Source organism: Melanerpes formicivorus, unplaced genomic scaffold (genome assembly GCF_026170545.1).
Source record: "Melanerpes formicivorus ecotype bairdi unplaced genomic scaffold, bMelFor1.0.p_v2 SCAF_21, whole genome shotgun sequence".
Lineage (NCBI taxonomy): Eukaryota > Metazoa > Chordata > Aves > Piciformes > Picidae > Melanerpes > Melanerpes formicivorus.
Genome location: NW_027142373.1, coordinates 1,127,926 through 1,146,831, shown reverse-complemented (window position 1 = coordinate 1,146,831; position 18,906 = coordinate 1,127,926). Strand labels below are relative to the sequence as shown.

The 18,906-nt window shown below is 53.7% G+C and overlaps 1 protein-coding gene across 2 annotated transcripts in view; it reads right to left on the bottom strand.

The window, feature by feature from the left end:
• Positions 1-18,906, bottom strand: part of LUZP1 (leucine zipper protein 1) — a 39,531-nt gene extending 20,625 nt beyond the window's left edge. The window contains exon 1 of one of the 2 annotated variants that reach the window (XM_068150941.1): positions 18,749-18,906. The gene's annotated coding sequence lies outside the window, so the exon portion shown is untranslated. Of the gene's footprint in view, positions 1-12,403; positions 12,462-18,748 lie in introns of those variants that run through there. The other variant, XM_068150942.1, reaches the window with a different exon arrangement.

Here is an 18,906-nt window from a genome sequence, read left to right as displayed (position 1 = left end):
TGCCTGCACTGTCCCTCAGAAACAGATCTGCCACACCTGACTTCACACACACGATGTGGGCAGCTCTCAAGCAAGTCACAAACCTGGCAGTGTCCTGCAGATGCCATGGGGAAGGCAGCCCCAGCTCAGTGGTGTCTCTGCAATATTTATTGGATGGAGAGGGGCTCCACCTCCTTTGCCCCTCCATCCCTCTCTCCCACCTCCATCAGGCTCAGCACTACAAGGCCTTTAGGGACCAGAGCTGTCACCATGACTTCTCCTCACTCCCACAGCATCTGCTAGCCTCAACATGCTGCCTGAAGCTCAGCCACCCATGGGCTGGCTGAAAGCCACAGGATCCCAAGTTCAGGAAAGCCTCATCCCAACTATCCTGCCACAGGGCCAGCATTCTGTCTGTAACTGTTGTCTGCTCAGCACCCAGATGTCACTGAGTTTTAGCTGCAGTTCTCCAGCACTGCCCTGTTGAGGAAAGGGGCTGAGGAAAGGGGCCTTGAGCTCTTCAGGGATACTGCAGCACGAAGACATTGATTCAGTGTTAGCAGCAGCACAAACCCAGACAGGGCACTGGAGAAGAGAGATAAAGCAGGAAGGAAAACCATTGCTCTGCCTTGAGTGCTGTGAGCTCCCAGCATGTTTAGGTGTTCAAGAGGGGGCTGGACATGGCACTTGGTGCCATGGTCTAGTAGGCATGAGGTCTTGGGTGACAGGCTGGACTTGATGATCTTTGAGGTCTTTTCCAACCTTGTTGATTCTATGACTCTATGTACAGTGACTGCCTGGGATCAGCCCCTCCAGCCTCAGAGACAGCTGATGGGGGGAGGAGTTACTCATACAGAGCCACAAATGATGGAGAGGAGCAGAGGAAGCTGATGTTTGCTGCCATCCATAAAACACCAAGTGGTGGGCACCAGCTGGAGTGACTGTGGGGAGGTTCAGAGCCAGCAGTGAGGCCATGGAAGTCAGCAGGTGCAGGGTATTAGGAATGGCAAAACGTTTATAAGGATCCAGAAAATGATCACAAGAACTCATGGAAGAAAATGTCAAAGGCTACTGAAAGCAAAGAGCACAAAGTCCTGACTCAGGAAGCTCCTCACAGTGGGCAGGAGGGGCAATCATCCTGTGAGTGAGCTGCTGCCACACTCCTGCCCAGCACCTGCCTCTGGAGCAGCCTGGATGCTAAGGGGACAGCCCCTTGGGCTGACCTACAGCTCTGCTCCTTCTCTTGCCTCCTGTGGCACACTGGGGCTGTTTCTTTGCAGCACACTGTGTTTCAGGCTCAAAAGTGACTCTTTCTTCTGCAATCCCCACACTCTTCCACATCACTTCCAGTCTCCCTCTCTCCAGCTCTCAACATTCAACTTCTCCAGCTGTTCAGTGTATGGTGAAAGCTTTTCTCAGCTTCAGCTTCCACACTGTCACTTTAGCAAGCTTGCCTCCTACTGCTTCTAAGCTCTTACTCTAGCCACCATAAATCTTACTCTCCAAGCACAGCCTCCCTCCACTTTCTTCTGTCACACTTGTGCTGCAGGCTGGGACAGTAACACTGGCACTAGTTCCTGCTGATATTTTCATTCCTTCTCCCCACCCTGTTGTCTTCTGCTCATCTCTGGTTGGGGCCATTCTGTTCAGTGCTCTGCTTTTGCTTGCATGTTGTGGTATGCTAAGGCACTGCTTGCTGTGGGATGTTGTGGAAGCTGGAAGTCCTCATGGGCTCATAAAGCAGCAACTAAAATCCGTGGAAGAAAACTTCCTTGAGGTCATACACTCAGGGACAAGGACTCACTCCTAGCTCAACAAGTCTCTGAACCAACACCTGCTGTCTCTGGCCTGCATCATTGCATGCTGCTCCTGTTCCTAGTCTCTCTCTAGAGTCCATTTCTAGCCATTGCTGGAGGAGGAATAGGGGTAGGTAAGCCTTTGCTCTCACACAATAGAGTACCCAAAAGCATAAGCCCACACAATGCCCCCAGAGCTGGGGCAGAAATCCCTGTGTGGTGCACCTAGTAAGGTCAGCTTCAAGTACTCACAACCACCTCCAAATCAGTTTGCTCATGAGACACAGCTCTAATCTTCACACTCCTGCCATCATTACAGCTGAGTGCCAGTGGGACACTGGCTGATCCCTGCCCCATGCCTCTCTGTGCCCCATCTGACACAAGCTGCACTGCCTTCTACCAGAGTGGTGGAGGCACATCTGAGCCAGCTCCTCTAACTGCTGTGAGCTTTGCTGGCCTAAAGCCTGGCTCAGTCATTCAGATGTTTCCACACAGATCCCTACAAGCCTTGCAAAAAGCAGGGACTGCTGCAGAAGCCCTCCCAGATAAAGGAGCTGGTGCAGGGAGGTGGTTATTCTGCCAGCAGCCCTCCTGGAAGAGCTCACTGGAGTTTACCAGTGCTAAAATAAAGCTTTTTCGCTCCCTGACACCCTTCCCAAGAACAGCTTGGGGAGCTGCCACTGCTACTGACTGCCCTGAACTACTGAACCATCTGTTTTCTGCCTTGGCCAGAAAGGAAAGGACAGGCAGGCAAGCAGCCTGTGAGGGGGTGTCTGCCCAGCCCTGGCACAGCAACACAACTCCCCAAACTCCCAGCAGATCTCCAGGGATGAGATGGAGCAGAGGCTTGGAAAAAGGAAGCACACAGGCCCAGAAGTAGCTACACTTCCCATCTGCACCAGTCTTGGAGGCCAAGACAGCAATGTGGCTGCACAGCACATGGGAGGGCTCAGCAGAAACCCACCACCTACCATCCCCCAGTGTGCAATGGGAGAACAACAGGGTGCACCTCTCAGTGCCACCCACACAGCCCCAGCCACCCCCTGCTCAGCAGGGCACTGCATGCCCCTTTTTCCCTCTCTGGCACCAGCAGGGCTCCTCTGCTGTCCCCATGGTCTGCAGTGCATTGCAGAAGCAAGCAGATCTGTGACTCATCCTGAGGTGCAGAGTCTCAGGCTGCCTACTGCTGCCAAGAAGCAGCTCCAACAAACACAGTGGCATGCTTGACTTACCCACAAAGGCTGTAGGACATCACACTGGACCCCAACCCACTGCTGCTGAGCTTTCCCAGAACCTTTACTGGTCTTCTGATGCACTGCTTCACAGCTCATCCGGCAGGCAGGGTTCAGCATTGCTCTGGACACCCTGCTGATGCCACAGCAATGGCTCTCTGGCCCTCAGCCCAGGAGCAGGCTGGCCCTTCCCATGGTTCTGGAGCTAGTCTGCACAAGGAGGGACTCTGCTAGTATTTGTTGAAGGATTCCCCCAGGTCCTCTCTCCCCTGCTGCCTACTTGTCACAAGGTTTACAAGCTGGCTCTCTGAAGCCCATGCTCTCTCCTTGCTTGTGGTGCAGTCTGCATTCCTACCCTTCACTCTGCTTCAGCCATTTGAACAAATGCCTGGGCTGCTGCCACCTGCTCAGGGATGTCCCAGACTGTCCTGACTGCAGCTGCTGGAGCAGTGCATGTTGGCTGAGCTGGATTTGATGCATTCTCACTCCCAGCTGCATGTTCTCCCGTGCTCACATGGCACCTAACCCAAGCAATTATGCAGGACTTCAGGGGTAAAACTAATTTCATTAAGGTAAGAAGCAGTGGACTGAAAAATGCTTGATCTAGCACCAAGGAGCACACAGGTATGGACGAGGGTAACAGTGAGCAGCACAGAAGCAAGGAAGGAAGGGGCAGGAAAAGGCACCATGCCTTCACCAGGGAGAGTCTGACTGCCCACAGCTGCCAGGAGCATTTCTTAAGGAAAAGGCTGACAGAGCTCTAATCAGCTCCCACCTCCAGGAATTCATGTACCTCCAGAAAGCTCCCTGGATCTGCACTTCAGCTTTGAACTTGCACCTCCTCGAGGAAGCCAGTGTCCCCTTGTGACACCAGCAGTGCCAGACCCTAACCCTAACCCCCTACATCCATGCAGGCCACCACCACTTTACTAAAGGCAGCTGGAGGTGCTCTGAACTCAGGGTCAGAGAGGCAAAGGCTAACTCTGAAGATAATAAAAAGGACCTTCCAGATCTCACCAGGGACATGAGAGATGCCATGCAGTGCAGATCAGCATTAAGTTACAGACAAGGAAAAAAATCCTCAGTTTCCATGGGGCAGCAATGTGCCCTGGGGGCCAAGGAGGCCAATGGGACCCTGGGGTGCATCAAGAGGAGTGCGTCTAGCAGATGCAGGGAGGTTATCCCCCTCTACTCTGCCCTGGTGAGACTTCATCTTGAGTACTGCATTCAGTTCTGGGCTCCCCAGTTCAAGAGGGACAGAGATCTGCTGGACAGGGATCTGCTGGAGAGAGTCCAAGGGAGGGCTGCAAGGATGCTGAAGGGACTGCAGCACTGCCTGGGGAGGAGAGGCTGAGAGCCCTGGGGCTGTTTAGTCTGGAGAGAAGAAGACTGAGGGGGGATGTGATCAATGTCTACAAATATCTGAGGGCTGGGGATCAAGAGGGAGGACACAGGCTCTGCTCAGTTGTGCCCTGGGATAGGACAAGGGGCAATGGATATAAACTACAGCACAGGAGGATCCACCTCAATATGAGGGAGAACTACTTCTCTGAGGGTCACAGAGCCCTGGAACAGGCTGCCCAGAGAGGTTGTGGAGTCTCCTCTGCAGACTTTAAAGGCACATCTGGATGTGTTCCTGCGTGACCTGTGCTGGATTCTATGGTCCTGCTCTGGCAGGGGGTTGGACTCAAGGATCTTTGGAGGTCCCTTCCAAGCCCTAACATCCTCTGATCCTCTGATCCATGTGAAATTACAAGCTTTCAGTTTACCAGAACCATGCAGGGAAATCCCAGCTCATTGTTCCACAGGGCTCAACAATCAAACCTAGCACCATGAGTTACTAGGAAGTAAGGACAGCACAGAAAGAAAGCAAACATCCATTTGCCACTGCAGCAGCCCACAGGGTGTCAGCACCTCCAAAGCTGTTTGCAGCTCTGGTCCCATCTCAGCCTCTGCTGCCAGCCACAACAAAGACAGTCAGGAGGATGATTTCTGCAGAGGAAGAGTTGGGCAGGAAGAAATTAAATGACATCCAACAAGGTCAAGGGTAGAGTCTTGCATCTGGGAAAGAACAACCCCCTGGACCAGGATAGGCTGGGGACTGCCCTGTTGGAGAGCAGCACAGATGAGAGGGACCTGGGGGTGCTGGTAGACAGAAGGATGCCACTGAGCCAGCAATGTGCCCTTGTGGCCAGGAAAGCCAAGAGCATCCTGGGGTGGATTAGAAGGACTGTGGTTAGTAGGTCCAAGAGGTTCTCCTCTCCCTCAACTCTGCCCTGGTGAGGCCACATCTGGAATATTGTGTCCAGTCTGGTCAAGAAGGTCCCTCAGGTCAAGAAGGACCTCAGGGAACTACTTGACAGAGTCCAGCACAGAGCCACAAAGCTGCTGCAGGCAGTGGAACATCTCCCTGTGAGGCCAGGCTGAGGCAGCTGGGGCTTGGAGCAGAGGAGCCTGAGGGCTGCCCTCATTGCTGGGGATGAAGATGTGCAGGGCTGGAGCCAGACTCTGCTCAGGGGTGTCCAAGGACAGCACAAGGGGCACTGGGGGCAAGCTGGAGCAGAGGAGGTGCCAGGGGAACACTGTGAGGGTGCTGGAGGCCTGGAGCAGGCTGCCCAGAGAGGTTGTGGAGTCTCCTTCTCTGGAGACTTTCCAAATCCACCTGGATGTGTTCCTGGGTGCCCTGCCCTGGGTGATCCTGCTCTGGCAGGGGGGTTGGGCTGGATGATCTCTGGAAGTCCCTTCAGTCCCATGCTCCTCATGACACACTGCTAAGCTGCTGGACTCTGCCACAGGGCCCCTGTGGACACCAGAAGTTCCCAGGTGTTTGGGGCAAACAGATAAAGAAACACCACAGATGTCTCCTGAGGGTTAGTGCTGGGAGCAGCACCCAGCCCTGTGAGTGCCTGTGCCACATGGGGCTGGGGGAGTGTGCAGGAGCTACCTACAGCACACCTTCCCTGTTCCTGCTCCTCCCTAGGGACCTGCTCTTGGCCACTGCAAAAACACTGAGCTAGGTGCACTTGTGGTCTGACCCAGAACAAACAGAATGGCTTTGGGTTGGGAAGCCAAGCCCAGCTCACAATCACAAAAGATCTGTCCTGCCACATCTGCACCAGGAGCTGGGTGAAACAAAGCTTATGGCAGAGATGGAAACCACAGATAGGGCTCCCCATGGACAGGGCTCCCCTGCCCTACCAAACCTGCAGTGCCTCCAGATGCAACAGTCCTTGCTAAGTCCTGAGCCACCCCAGGAGACAGCTGGGAAGGTCCAGGGCAGGCCATGCCAAGAACCACACAAAGCAGCACTGCTGACAGCAATCCAGGGCTCATCACTGCCCTCCAGCACTCCTTAGTACTAGTATGGAAAATCCTTTGGGAACAGCCTCAACAAATGGACAACTTCTAGCTGCATCTCAGGACAGGTGCCCTGTGCTCCCTGCACACCCTGCCCTGCACCTCCTTCTGCTCCAGGCACCCAGGAGCTTGTTCTGAGCAGGCACTAGACAGACCCTCAGACAGCACAAGGAACTGAAGTGTGACCTACCTAAAAATGATCATTCAGATTTAAATAAGCCTCCAAGCTTTCATTTTCCATTAACCTCTGCTAATAACCCTTTAACTCAGTAACCCTCAGCAGACATCTGGGACTAATTACTCTGACTAAATTAAACATTCAAACACAAGCATTTAGCTGCTCTCTCCTAGGCCTGCTGTGTAAACCATCCCATACCCACCCACTGATCACAACAGCCCTGCCCCTAGGAACAAACATGATCAGGAGCAGTGGAGGTTTCATCCCCAGCCTCTGGAAAGTTGCTCTTGCTGGGGGATCCCCCTTCAGGGCAGGCTTTTGTTTCCTTTGCCTTTCCTGCCCTAGCCTAGCTGACACCTGACACAGCCTCTGCCATGCACAGTCAGCACTTGCCCTGCTTATTGCAGGGGCAGACAATGAAACCTCTGGTACCATTCTAGGACTCTGGGGTGCAGGGACAGCAGCAGTGCCCCAGCAGGCGCTCTGAGCAGCCGGGCAGGCAAAGCCCGCGGGGCTGAATGAAGGCTGCAATTAGCAGCAATGCAGGTATGTGGAAGGGCCTCCAAGGAAGCTGGGATCGGGTTACAGGTGCCACCGCTGGTGCTCCTGCAGCAAACCAGGCTCCAACTGCAAACATCTAGTGGCTGAAGAGGGCTCTGCAGCGCACTGGGTGCATGGTGCTGCCAGCAACAGGACTGCAGCAGCTCCCAGCTCAGTGGCACCAGGAATGCTGTGCAGCCTGCAGCTTTTGGACAAGCATCTGTTAGAGAAGGGAGAGAGCAGCAGCACCCCAGCTCAGCTGGCTGGCAACACAGGGGTGAACGCTGCTGGCAGGAGGAGCCCCAGAGATGTCAGTCAGCCTCCTGAAGTGCCTCAGGCATGCAGGCTGCCTGGCTGGGGTCACACCATGCTGGGGTGTCCTCCAGAGGGGCTCTGGGTGTTCACTGAGAAGCAGCCAGCTGAGCCAGGGTGGCAGGACAGTGAGGAGCAGGACAGCAAGGGTGACAGGACAGCAGGGCAGTGGGCTGGTAGGGTGAGGCCTGAAGCACCAGCAGGCAGCCCTGCCATCAGCAGTGATGAGTGGGGGATGCTGCACCTACCACAGGCTCTCACAGGCCAAAGCCTGGGTGATGCCTCCCTGAAGCAGGGGGACCCAAGGCACAGCCTGTCAGATGCCTTCATAGAATCATAGAGTCAATGCCCAGGCCAATGCCCAGGCCAATGCCCAGGCTGACTAACACACTGTGAGGGATCTCCAGCTCCTTCACAGCCTCCCAGCACAAGCCCTCAGGAACCCTGTCCCCTGGCTGTGCCATAAACATCAGCAGTAGCTTGGACTCCCTTCTAAGAGCAGTCATCTCCTACCTTCAGGCCCCATCACTAAAGCTTCAGAATTCACCTTTTTGTGCTTGGAAGACTGAACACAAGCCTTTTCTGTTCAACCTATTGCTGAAAATGCCCTTGGATAACAAAAAGATTGCACTTACAGACAGATCCCAGGCTGAGTCCTTCAAGGAACACACTGCCTCTGTGAGGCCACACTTGCAGCTTTGGGGACCCAAACACACTGACCTCCAAATGAGTGCTCCAGGCATGCTGGGGAGGCTCCAGGAGGAGCTGTGAGGACAGTGTCATGACACCCTGCAGAGGTGCTGCTGGAAACAGCCCCCTCAATAACCCTGCCACATTCATGGAGAGAACATTTTCACCTGCAGGCTGAGTGTCTCAAGAGGACAAGGGGCATGTCACACAAGGGATGCACAGCACTGGGCCAGAAGCTGGCCCAAAGGGCCACAGAGGTGTGAGTGTCTCACTGCACTGGCAGGCAGAGGCCAGCTGCGTGTCCAGGCCAAGAGCTCCAAGGGAAAGCTCAATGCCCTCCACAAATCAGAGCTCCCCAGGGGATCCAGCAGCCATTGTTGGGATGCTCCTTAGTGCAGCACAAGACAGCAGATGGACAGCAGCTTCTGCCCAGGCTGCAGTCACTCCTCGTTCGATGGCACATGGAGACTGCTGTGCCCGGAGTGGGCACTGACAGCACAGAGGAGCAGCCAGAACCTCCCAGGGGGAAGACAACCTCAAGTGACCAGCTGCCCCCTCCAGTATGCAGCTAAGAGGCTGTTTGGGGTCACAAGTGTGAGACAAGATTTCACTGATGATGACTGTCATCAATGGCCTGGAAGAGGGACAGAGAGCACCCTCAGCCATGGCACCAAACTGGGAGCAGTGGCTGACACCCCTCAGGCTGCACTGCCATCCAGCGAGACCTGGACAGGCTGGAGAGCTGGGCAAGGGTAGAGGGGCACCTGCTACACCAGCAGAGGTGAGGGGTGACCTGATGAGAGTAGCTCTGTGGAGAAAGACCTGGCAGTGCTGGTGGACAAGAAGCTCCCCATGAGCCAACAATGTGCCCCTGTGGCCAAGAAAGCAAATGGTCTCTTGGGGTACATGAAGGAGAATAAGGTCAGCAGGCAGAGGGAGGTTCTCCTCCTGCTCTGCTCTGCCCTAGCAAGGCCACATCTGGAGCACTGTGCCCGTATCTGGACTCCCCACTTCAAGAGGCAGGGAACTGCTGGAGGGAGTCCAGTGGAGGCTATGAAAATGAGGAGAGGACTGAACTGTCTCTCTGAGGAGGAAGGGCTGAAGGAGCTAGGTCAGTTTGGTCTAGAGAAGAACAGCCTGAGAGGATACCTTCTCAATGCTTACCAATATCTGAAGGTCAGACACCACGAGGCTGGGGGCAGTCTTTTCTCAGTGATGCCCAATGGCAGAACAACAGGCAACACGCACAAGAGAGAACACAGCAAGTGCCACCTAAACTTCAGAAGTTTCTTTCCTGTGATGGTGACAGAGCCTTGGAGCATGCTGTGCAGAGAGGCTGTGGAGTCTCCTTCTCCAGAGAGATGCAGATATGATTCTGGGTAACCTGCTCTGGGTGAACCTGCTTTAGCAGGGTGGGGTGGGGTGTTGGACTAGATGACCTCCAGAGGTCCATCTGAACCTCTACCATTCTGTGATTCCCAGCATGAAGGTGCTGAGCAGTACTCCACCAGACAGGGCTGACTACATCACTAACTTCAAAGCTCATCCAGCTCATAGCAGCCTCTTGTTCCCGGGGCATGAAAGGGTTAAAGATGCCAACCCACTCGCGACTCTCCCAGGAAAACTCTGCTCTCCAAAGTCTCCATTTCATGCTGCTAGAAACCCAACGATCCTGAAACAAGAGAAACACTTCTGCTGGGCAGCCTGCACTTGTATCTAATGGACACCAGACAAGGAGCACTCCGGACAGAGGGCAGATTGTGTGGCTCCTGAAGCACAGACATTCCTGCCAGCGCTACACAAGATGCTAATGAGGACATTTGCAGGCTCAATGTCAAGCATTAATTCCTCTGAATGCCATTCCAAACGGAGAGCAGAGCCAAGGGGGGATGCTCTTCTTACAGCACCTTTAAGAACTGGAAAGTAGAACACTGAGCATAAGCCACAAACAGGAGCAGAAGGTCTCCCTCCAGCCCTTGTCCAGGGCAGGGCTGGCTGTCCTCACTCTCTCACCTTCTTATTTATGTGTCCTTTCTTGACTTGTGCTCCCTGGACTGAAGGAAGGAAGGATGTTTCTCAGGAAGGAAGGACTGTCTTAGCTGTACTGAGACAGGACCACACTGCTTCCCCCACCACACTGTTCCTTTCTACAGAGCAGGGGAGAAGTGGCAAATCCACATTTGGTCTCCTCTCGGTTGCCAGTCAGGGGATGAAGTTAACCCCAAGAGCAACAGAAGCTAATCCAGCTCCTGCTCCAGGCAGGGTCAGTGTCAAGAGCTGGAGCAGAGTGCTCAGAGCTTCATTAAGTTGTGAGAATATCCAGTGCTGGAGCTGCTGTAACCCCTTGGGCCCTGCTCAGGTCACACCAATACATCAGTGACAATTATGTTCCTTTATACCCATTCAGAAGTTACCATGCTGCAACATCCTGCACCTGGGCTGGGGCAGTCCCCAGCATCTATACCAGCCTGGGGTGCAGAGTAGGACCTGGGGGTACTGGTGGATGAAATATTGGATCTGAGCCAGCAATGTGTGTGTGCAGCCCAGAAAGCCAACCATGTCCTGGGCTTCATCAAAAGAAGTGCAGCCAGCAGGTGGAGGGAGGTGATTCTCCCCCTCTGCTCTGTTCTCAGGAGACCCCTCTTGGAATACTGTGGAGTCCTCAGAAAGATTAGAGCAGGTTTAGAGGAGGCCACAAAAATAATCTGAGGGCTGGAATCCCTCTCCTGTGAGGAGAGGCTGAGAGAGTTGGGGTCATTGAACTTGGAGAAGGCTCTGGGGAGACCTTATTCTGACCTTTCAATATGTAAAGGAGGTTTAGAAGACAGACAGACTTTGGACCAGAGCCTGGAGTGCCAGGACAAGGGGTAATGCTTTCAAACTGAAAGAGAGTAGGTTTAGATCAGACATAAGCAACATATGTCATGATGAAGGTGATGAGACACCAGAACAGGTTACCCAAAGAAGCTGTGGGTGGCCAACTTCACTGGAACTGTTCAAGGTCAGGCTGCGTGGGGCTTTGAGCAACCTCATCTAGTGCAAGATCCACCCAACTCTCATGACACTGCAGACACCACCTCACCAGTCCTGAGCAGAAGAGAACAACTTTCCCTCCTCGACCTGCCCAAGGCGCTGTTACTCACAGCTTTGCACGCAGTCACTGCCGTGTCCCCCACTGCGGTGTTGACCCTCTCCAACGTGTTGCCCACAGCCCTGCTTTTGCAGCAGAGGAGCTCTGTGTGCCCCACCAGCTCGCACACAGCACAGCAGGGCTCTGAGGCAAGCACTGTGCTGAGCCCTGGCAGCCACATGCTCCAGCAGCCTCAGCAGGAGGCACTCACTCGCTGGAGGCACACAGGGCAGACCTCTAAAAGAAAAGGTTGATTGGGGGGGGGCAGGGAGGAAGAGAAAGGGGGGGGTGGGGGGGAAAAGGAGGGATAAAGAGGAGAAAACCAGAAAGAGCCTTGCCTGCAAATCAGCTCAAAAGGGAGGCAGCAAAGGAAAAAGGGGGGTGATTTGTGGCTAAGGGCTCAGGAGCCTGTTTTAAGACAGCCAGGGACATGGGGCTGGCCACTACCACTGCTCGGGTGAGATGCAGGGAAGGCGACCCAGGCTCCAGCAGTGTCACACAGCAATCAAGGTACTCAACAGAGCACAGCTGCTGTTCTGCATTTGGAGCTGCTGTTTCACTCTCCCCATGCCTAAACCCAGCCTCACATCTGTAGCTATTTAACATTCAGCTATCAGAAGCTCTTTGCTGTCCGCACGCTGCAGACACTGAGCACCCAAAGAGCTCTCTCCTATCTGCAGGAAAACAGCCCCCCCAGCTCCACAGGTGACAGAGCCACTGCGGTGTCACCTTTGCAGGCACAATTTCACAGCTTGCCCAGATCACCCACGAGACACACTCCCTCACTCTCCTGACGGTCTGTTTCAGATCAGAAGTGCCCTGTTCCAAACTGGGCTCCTTTTTGCTGCTCTGCCCAATGCCCACGAGCTTCCCAAAGGTACCCAGAAAGTTCCAGGCATCAGCAGGCAGTCTCTAGAGTACCAGGACCAAATCTCACACAGAACCATCAATGGCTACATGTCACACAGGACACCTTTCTGCTAAGCCTTTAATCACCGACGACAACACTAAACCCAAGCCCAGCTGTACAGAATGCCACACACACAACCGGCTGAGAAGCTGCTCAGGGCTTCCTGACTGCTCCAAGTTCAGATTCTCCCCACAAAGCAGCACCCACAGTTATTTATGATCACACAGGTATTATTGTTCTCCTGGCAAAACAGACATACTTCCAAATGATTCACACTACCTGAGCAATTAATGTCTTTGCAGCTCTGTTCCAGATCCTAGGTCAGGAATCTCCTTTCTATTCTGGTAAATTCCACTAAGATACCACATGTAACAACAAGTTCCTGAAGCAGTTTCATCAGATTTTCCCTTTAAGGTAACCCACTGCACTCCCACGTGAGGCACAGGCACCTCAAAGGCACAAGCAGCTGGAAGTGCTGCAGTGGAATCAGATGATCAGCAGGAGCTTGGAGCCTCTGCAGCCCTTCGGTTTGGGATTCTGTGACTTTCAAACCAACTCCTTAGGGAAGCCACAAGCCAGTGCTGTTGCTTAGACCCCAGATAATGCACATGAAAGCAAGGTGCCTCTTTAAGAGCTGAATGTGAAAACAAAGCCTGACAGATTCTGCTGCAACACACAGAGGGTGCAGCACTGCAGCAAAATCTGTCCTTCCCAGGCACACGATGCCGTGCTGCATGCAGCACGCTGCAGCAGAGCTGATGACACCAGCAAGCAGAGAGCTGAGCTGCCAGGAGCTCACACCACAGCCTTGAGCTGCTTCACCTTTCTGCAAGGTTGTGGATTGCAAGCAGCAACAGAGGAAAATGTAAAAAGTAAACACTCAAGGTAAAGAGAAAAGTGTTTGAGCTAATTAAAGAGTTGCTTCAGCTTGTGTTTGTTTAAAGCAGTCATGAAGAAAGGCACTTTTTTAGTTCAGAATGAAGATACCACTTGAGAGGGCAATTAAAACACTGCAACACATACAGGAGCAGCAGATACAGGTCTGGCCACCTCACAACGTGCTCAGTCTCCTGCCCTTACTCCACCTCTTCCTACTGTGGCACTTGCACTTCAAATGCAGCATGCTTACTGCTTCCCACTCCTGCAGCCTTGCAGGGGATGCAAGCAGCTGATGGGATGACTGCCTACATGTTGCCTTCTGGCTCCTGGAGCGGTGCTGCCCTGCAGCAAAGCTGATGGCTGCTGGAAAGCAGACTCCTGAGCAGCCCTGCCATGCTGTGGCGTGAGGCAGCTCACCTCACCTGCCTACAGAAGCATCTGCTTTTCTCTCCTGCCATGGAGCCTGACACATGAGCCCCAAGCTGCAGGGGTTTTGTAATATTTAACATCAAAGCTGTTTCCTAGCAGGGCTAAGAAGGCCTCAGTCCTCCTCTGCTACTGCCTGTCCTTTCCACAGGTGTGTAAGGGCACTCTCCAGGTGCATGCTTGGTCTTGGCCACAACGCTGCTTGCAGGGTGTCCAAATGAAACCTGTGCTGCTGCTTCTCAGCTAGACAATCATAAATCCAACCAAGGGATATGGGTTTTCATGGCAAAAAATCTGATTCATACCCACCAACACTCCCTCAACCATCAAGTCTGCAATTTGAAATACTGCACCTCAAAACTGGCTACGTCAATGAGTTAATCTGACACCAAGTGAGGGCTGATACCATGGCCTGGGCTGTAGAGCAGGTCACACTGTGACTTCACCTAGGACTTAAAACCCCAGCCAGCTAAGTGAATTCAGAACCTTAAAACCCCAGCCAGCTAAGTAAACTCAGAACTACAGATATTTATGCACAGGGGGTAGTCCACACAGCATTCATTGAAATCATTGAAGTCTACACATTCCCTTTTGTGACTGGAAGGGGCAAAGCCACCACACATTCCTACCAAACCAGGGCAGATGGCAAGAAGGTGGTGATGAAGCATCCACACTTGCCAGCACTTCATCCTGGAGCACCCTGAAGCCCACCTGTGAGAAGTGGGATCTGCCCAGGGAGCTGGACCAGCCCACCCCATGCCTGCCACCAAGGAAGGACAAGGCCTAGCACCAAGCATGGCTGACTTATGGATGACTGGCTCCCCAGGCACCAGGGCAGTGCAGAGGAAAAGGCAGCTCAGGACAGATGGTGTTAGGCTGCAGTGGGACAAGAAACAGCCAGAGACATTTCCAGCTCACACAAAGTATTTACACACACAGAAACCACTGCATTTGGCTGAACACCAGTGTGCTTTGCTGGCCCCAGCTCAATACAGATGAGCAGACTCCAGCTCAGAAGTTACTTTGAGAAGAAGCTATTTTAGGTTTGCCCAATCCTGTGAAGTGAAGATCTGACAAACAAGGCCAAAAATTGTTGGGACTTAACATACCACAGGAACTTTTCCACTGAAGTCCTGTAAATGGGGTGTCTGCCCAGGTCTGGGCACTTTGTACGAGCAGGAACTTTGTGAAGGCAGCACATCCACAGTCACCAGGAAAGCAAGGTGGTAGCAGAGACACAAACAGAGGTGGGACCTGCAATATACTCAGGGGATGCCATCACTGCACAAGAGACCTCACAGACTTCGGACTGCTTCTTCAGGCTGAAGTTTTATAGCCACTTCTTTGTGGCACTGCACTGCACCTGTCCCCTTCTAGCCCTGCACTCCCCCATCCTGGCCAGACAAAAGCGACCCTGCAGCCAGGCTGGGAATGAGGCAGAGCTGAAGGGGTAGCTGATGGTTAATTTTCACCCAGATCAGCTCCCTCCATATTGCTGCATGGAGTTTGCATTGGCTGGGGCAGGGCTGGAAAGAGCACCCAGAGGGGAAGGTGGCTGGGACAAAGGCAGAGGCAAACCCACCTCCATCAGCTGCAGTGCCCACCTGCACCATGCAACCATGGCTGCAGAGGATGTCAAACCCTTCCAAGGCAGCAGAGCTGCAGCAGCTCTCACCTGCCTGCTGTCACCCCAAACCAAACTTTCCAGCTGATGTTTCCTCATACTTTACAGCTGTGTGTTTTGGCAGCTCTGCTCCCAAGTGAATAAATGATCTATTTGGTTCCTGGGGCTACTGCTGTGGATCCTATGGGGTTCCACCATCAGCAGAGCTTATCCAGCTCTCGCAGCAGAAGGCTGCCTAGCAGGCTAATGGTTAAGTATAACATCAGAACTCTCTCTCCTTTCAGCCTTTGACTGCAACAGTGCATACAGCTTGCTGGATTTGTGCTTCTAGGAGAAACTCAAATGTTCAGGAATGAAAACACTAAATTTGCTGCATTTCACTTGAAGAAAGGAACTGAATAGTCTCAGCTCTGCTTTACAGAGAAGGAAACAGAAACTGCCTGTGCATGGTGTTTATGCTTGTGTGCACACTGCTGGTGTGCTTGGATAAGCTGCTTGTTGCACCTGCATATCTACTCCACCCTGGTGAGGGTTAAAGAACACAGGGCTGAACTGTGCCTTGCAACCCCTTATCTGCCCAGATTAGGGCCTCAGCAGAGGATCATCACTGCCAAAACCCAAGACAAAGCCAGAGACATACAGGATGTGGCTGACATCCAATGCCACACTTTGTATACGATCATCTCCAAGAGTGCTCTGATTTTCAGGGTGCTGAACCACCCCAGAAGCCACCTATGGAGGCACCACAGAGGTCAGGAAGGCTCTTGAATCTGGGCAATTAAAGGTAAATGGTTTGTGGCTTTTCTACCAAACTGATTGTGTCACCAGCTGTAAACCTTCAAACCCAGAGAGATGAGACTGTCCACAGTGTATGCAGTGGGTGGCCACAGTCACCACCAGGGGAAGGCTCCTTTCCCTGTCACCCTGCAAACAGCTGAGCTCAGACGTGGAGCTGAATCTCACTTTCGGTGATGATGGAGTGAGGAGGAGATCAAGCTAAAGGAGTCAAAGCCCTCCAAAGATGCACCCTCCCTAAATCAGAGAGTAACAGTATGGAAGGATGAAGCCAACCACCAGCACCAGGGATGCAGAAAGCGCTGGCAAACACCACTTGCCTAGCAGCAGTCACCAAGTGTTTGAACACAGTCCTGCTTTCTGCTGCACATGGGCAAAGGGCTGCACAACAGGCCTTGAAGATTTGGGAAGAGAGATCTACCAAAGCCTTAGCCACCACAACTGATGGTGTCCCTTCTGATAAGTTTCAAGGGTTCCTACGACTTGCACTGCAGTAGTTAGTGCAAAGCAGATCCCTGCTACTAACCATCACCACCCTGGGCATCTTCCAAGCCCAGCGGCCTCCTAGAAGGCTTGCTTGTTTCATTCTAGCGTAACACTTCTATCAGAATCATCCTACTTTGCCACTTAGCTCAGTCCTGCCAGCCACACCTTCCCAAAAGCTTCAATGAGGCAGAAGGCACAGAGCAGCTGGGTGGGAAGGAAAGGTTCCACCAAGGATGAGCAGGACCTCAGAGTGCCTGTGTGCGATACTGTGGCAGAGTTACTCTCTAGGATGTAATCACCAACCCATTTTAACAACCAAAATCATGTGGGACAGATTGTGAGGCGTGCCAGACTTTTAAATGCTATGGTTTCTGGCAGTAGTCACATTTCAGAGTACTCATTTCTTGTAACAAGAGCTATTTTTGTCCAGATACCCTAGCTCACATTAAATAAGTTAGGTAACATATTCTCAGTTAGAGCAAAGTTTCAGAGCTCAGAGAGAACCAGAGGGCTAGTGAAGAGCCCACAATGCCATTAACATTTTACTTGCTATGAAGTAGAAATCAGTCAGGCTGCCCAGTAGTGGGAGTGAGAAAACTTAATATTTATAGGATTATGGGGAAGCTGAGGCTGAAGGGCTGCCCAGACCAAAACAGAGGCATAGCTATGGCTTAGTTAATGAGTACCTGCCTGCCCCATTACCCCAGTTCACTCTTGCCTGCAGAAACTTTCAGTCACAGGTCCAAAAGAAACACAGCAACCAAGTCCCCACATCCTGCTCCTCCCTGCAGTGCCTGGCCTGCTACAGAGGGCTGCTCGCCTGGACCAGCCCGAGTGCAATCCCAGCAAGAGGGTTCCATGCCCAGGAAGCACCCCCACAGCCAAGATGGGTCCTGCACGCCAGCCTCTCACTCCACCACTGCTCCCTCAGACCTCTCAGAGCCCTGGCATAGGGCGGCCAGCCTGGCAGGCAGCACCGACAGCCTTCTGCCGTCCTCACCACTGTGCAGCCCGCACAAGGGAGGAATTACATTGAGTGTGCCGCGGAGGCACGACAGCCACAGAGCAGGCTGGCCCTGCCGTGTGCCACAGCCATGGGCTGCTGTGCCACAGCCGTGGGCTGCCCTAACAGACCAGAGCACATCACTGCTGGCTCCGTGCTGGCACAGTGAGCACACGCTGAGGAACACTGTCCCTCCTCACCATCCAGCAGGCCAGGAGACGCAGCTCACTGCCAAGAGACTGCAGGGCTGTGGTAAGAAGCTGCATTTTTTGCCCTAAACTCTGCATGCCTGAGACTACTCCAGGGCTAGAGAAATGCTTCCCACTTCGACTGTCATCGCCGTGTGCACCGCCCGGAGAGGCACCGCCCGCCCAGGCGGCTCTCAGCTACAGACCTGCTCAGAACCAAGCCCAAGACAGGCTGCAACGCCAAGCTCGGCTCCCTGGGATCGCTGTGGAAGATTTTAAGGGCATTTCTGTGCCAATTAAAAATCTAATCCCACCGCACCTCACTCGAATGGGCTGATTGGCTGGGATGGTCACTTTTAAGTTGTGTTTAACTGGTTTAGAAGCTTTAGATGTAGCATGGGAATGAAAAAAAAATTACACAAGTTAAATTAGTAATGGAAGTGTGGTCACCAAGGACAACCAGCAAGGGTCTGCTGTTCCACTTTCTTCGCATACCAGTGCGTGAGACACCTGGCAAAGCCAAATGTGGTACTTTTAAGAGAAACAAAAAGGGGTTGCTACGTTCCATCAGCGAATTCCCTCACGACAGGGGAGCAAATAAGGATAACTGATTAACAAAGGCAGCGCACATATCAAAGAGCGTTATTAACCGTACCATAGATGTGGGTGGGCTGGGGAAGGAAGGAGAAGTTAAGAAAAAATAAGCAACAGAAACGGGAGTGTGTGGCTGCAGCAAGGGAAAAAAACCCAACCTGGTTAGTCAAAGAAATGCACTGCCTGGAAACCTCCAAACTCTTAACTACACCAAGACGCAACCATGCGCTGCGGTGGGTGCAAGACCTTCCCCGAAGGCAGCTCTCGGCAGCCCCTGAAGGACCGTGCCCTTCCCGGGCGGGACCGGGCGCCGGCGGGGCCGCTCTCCGGTCAGGAAAGCGGCGGTTCCGGTCACGTCGGAAGGAGCCCGACGGCGGCCCCATTTCCGAGCGGGAGCCGAGGCCCCGGCCGGCGCCGCGGGGCCGGGTCGTCCGCGGTGCGGCGGCCTCGGGGTCCCCACCGCCGCCACAGCGCGGCCAGCCGCACCTCCGGCGTCCGCCCGGGCAGGGAAAGGCGGTCTGCCGTCCACCGAGACAAAGCGGATGCCTCAAATTCCGCCCCGCCCCGCCGGTCTGGCGGAGCTGCGACACCCCCCACCCACACCCTCGTCGTCGGCCACCTCTGCCTACCTGGGCAGCGGGAGCGGCCGGGCCTCCCTCCGGCCCGGGGCGCGCTTTCGCCGGCGGGGCAGCCCAGGCTCGGGCAGCCGCAGCCCGCGGGGGGCTCCGGGCTCGGGCGGCGGGTGCGGGCGCTGACAATGAGGGGAGGGACGCGGTACCGGGCGGTG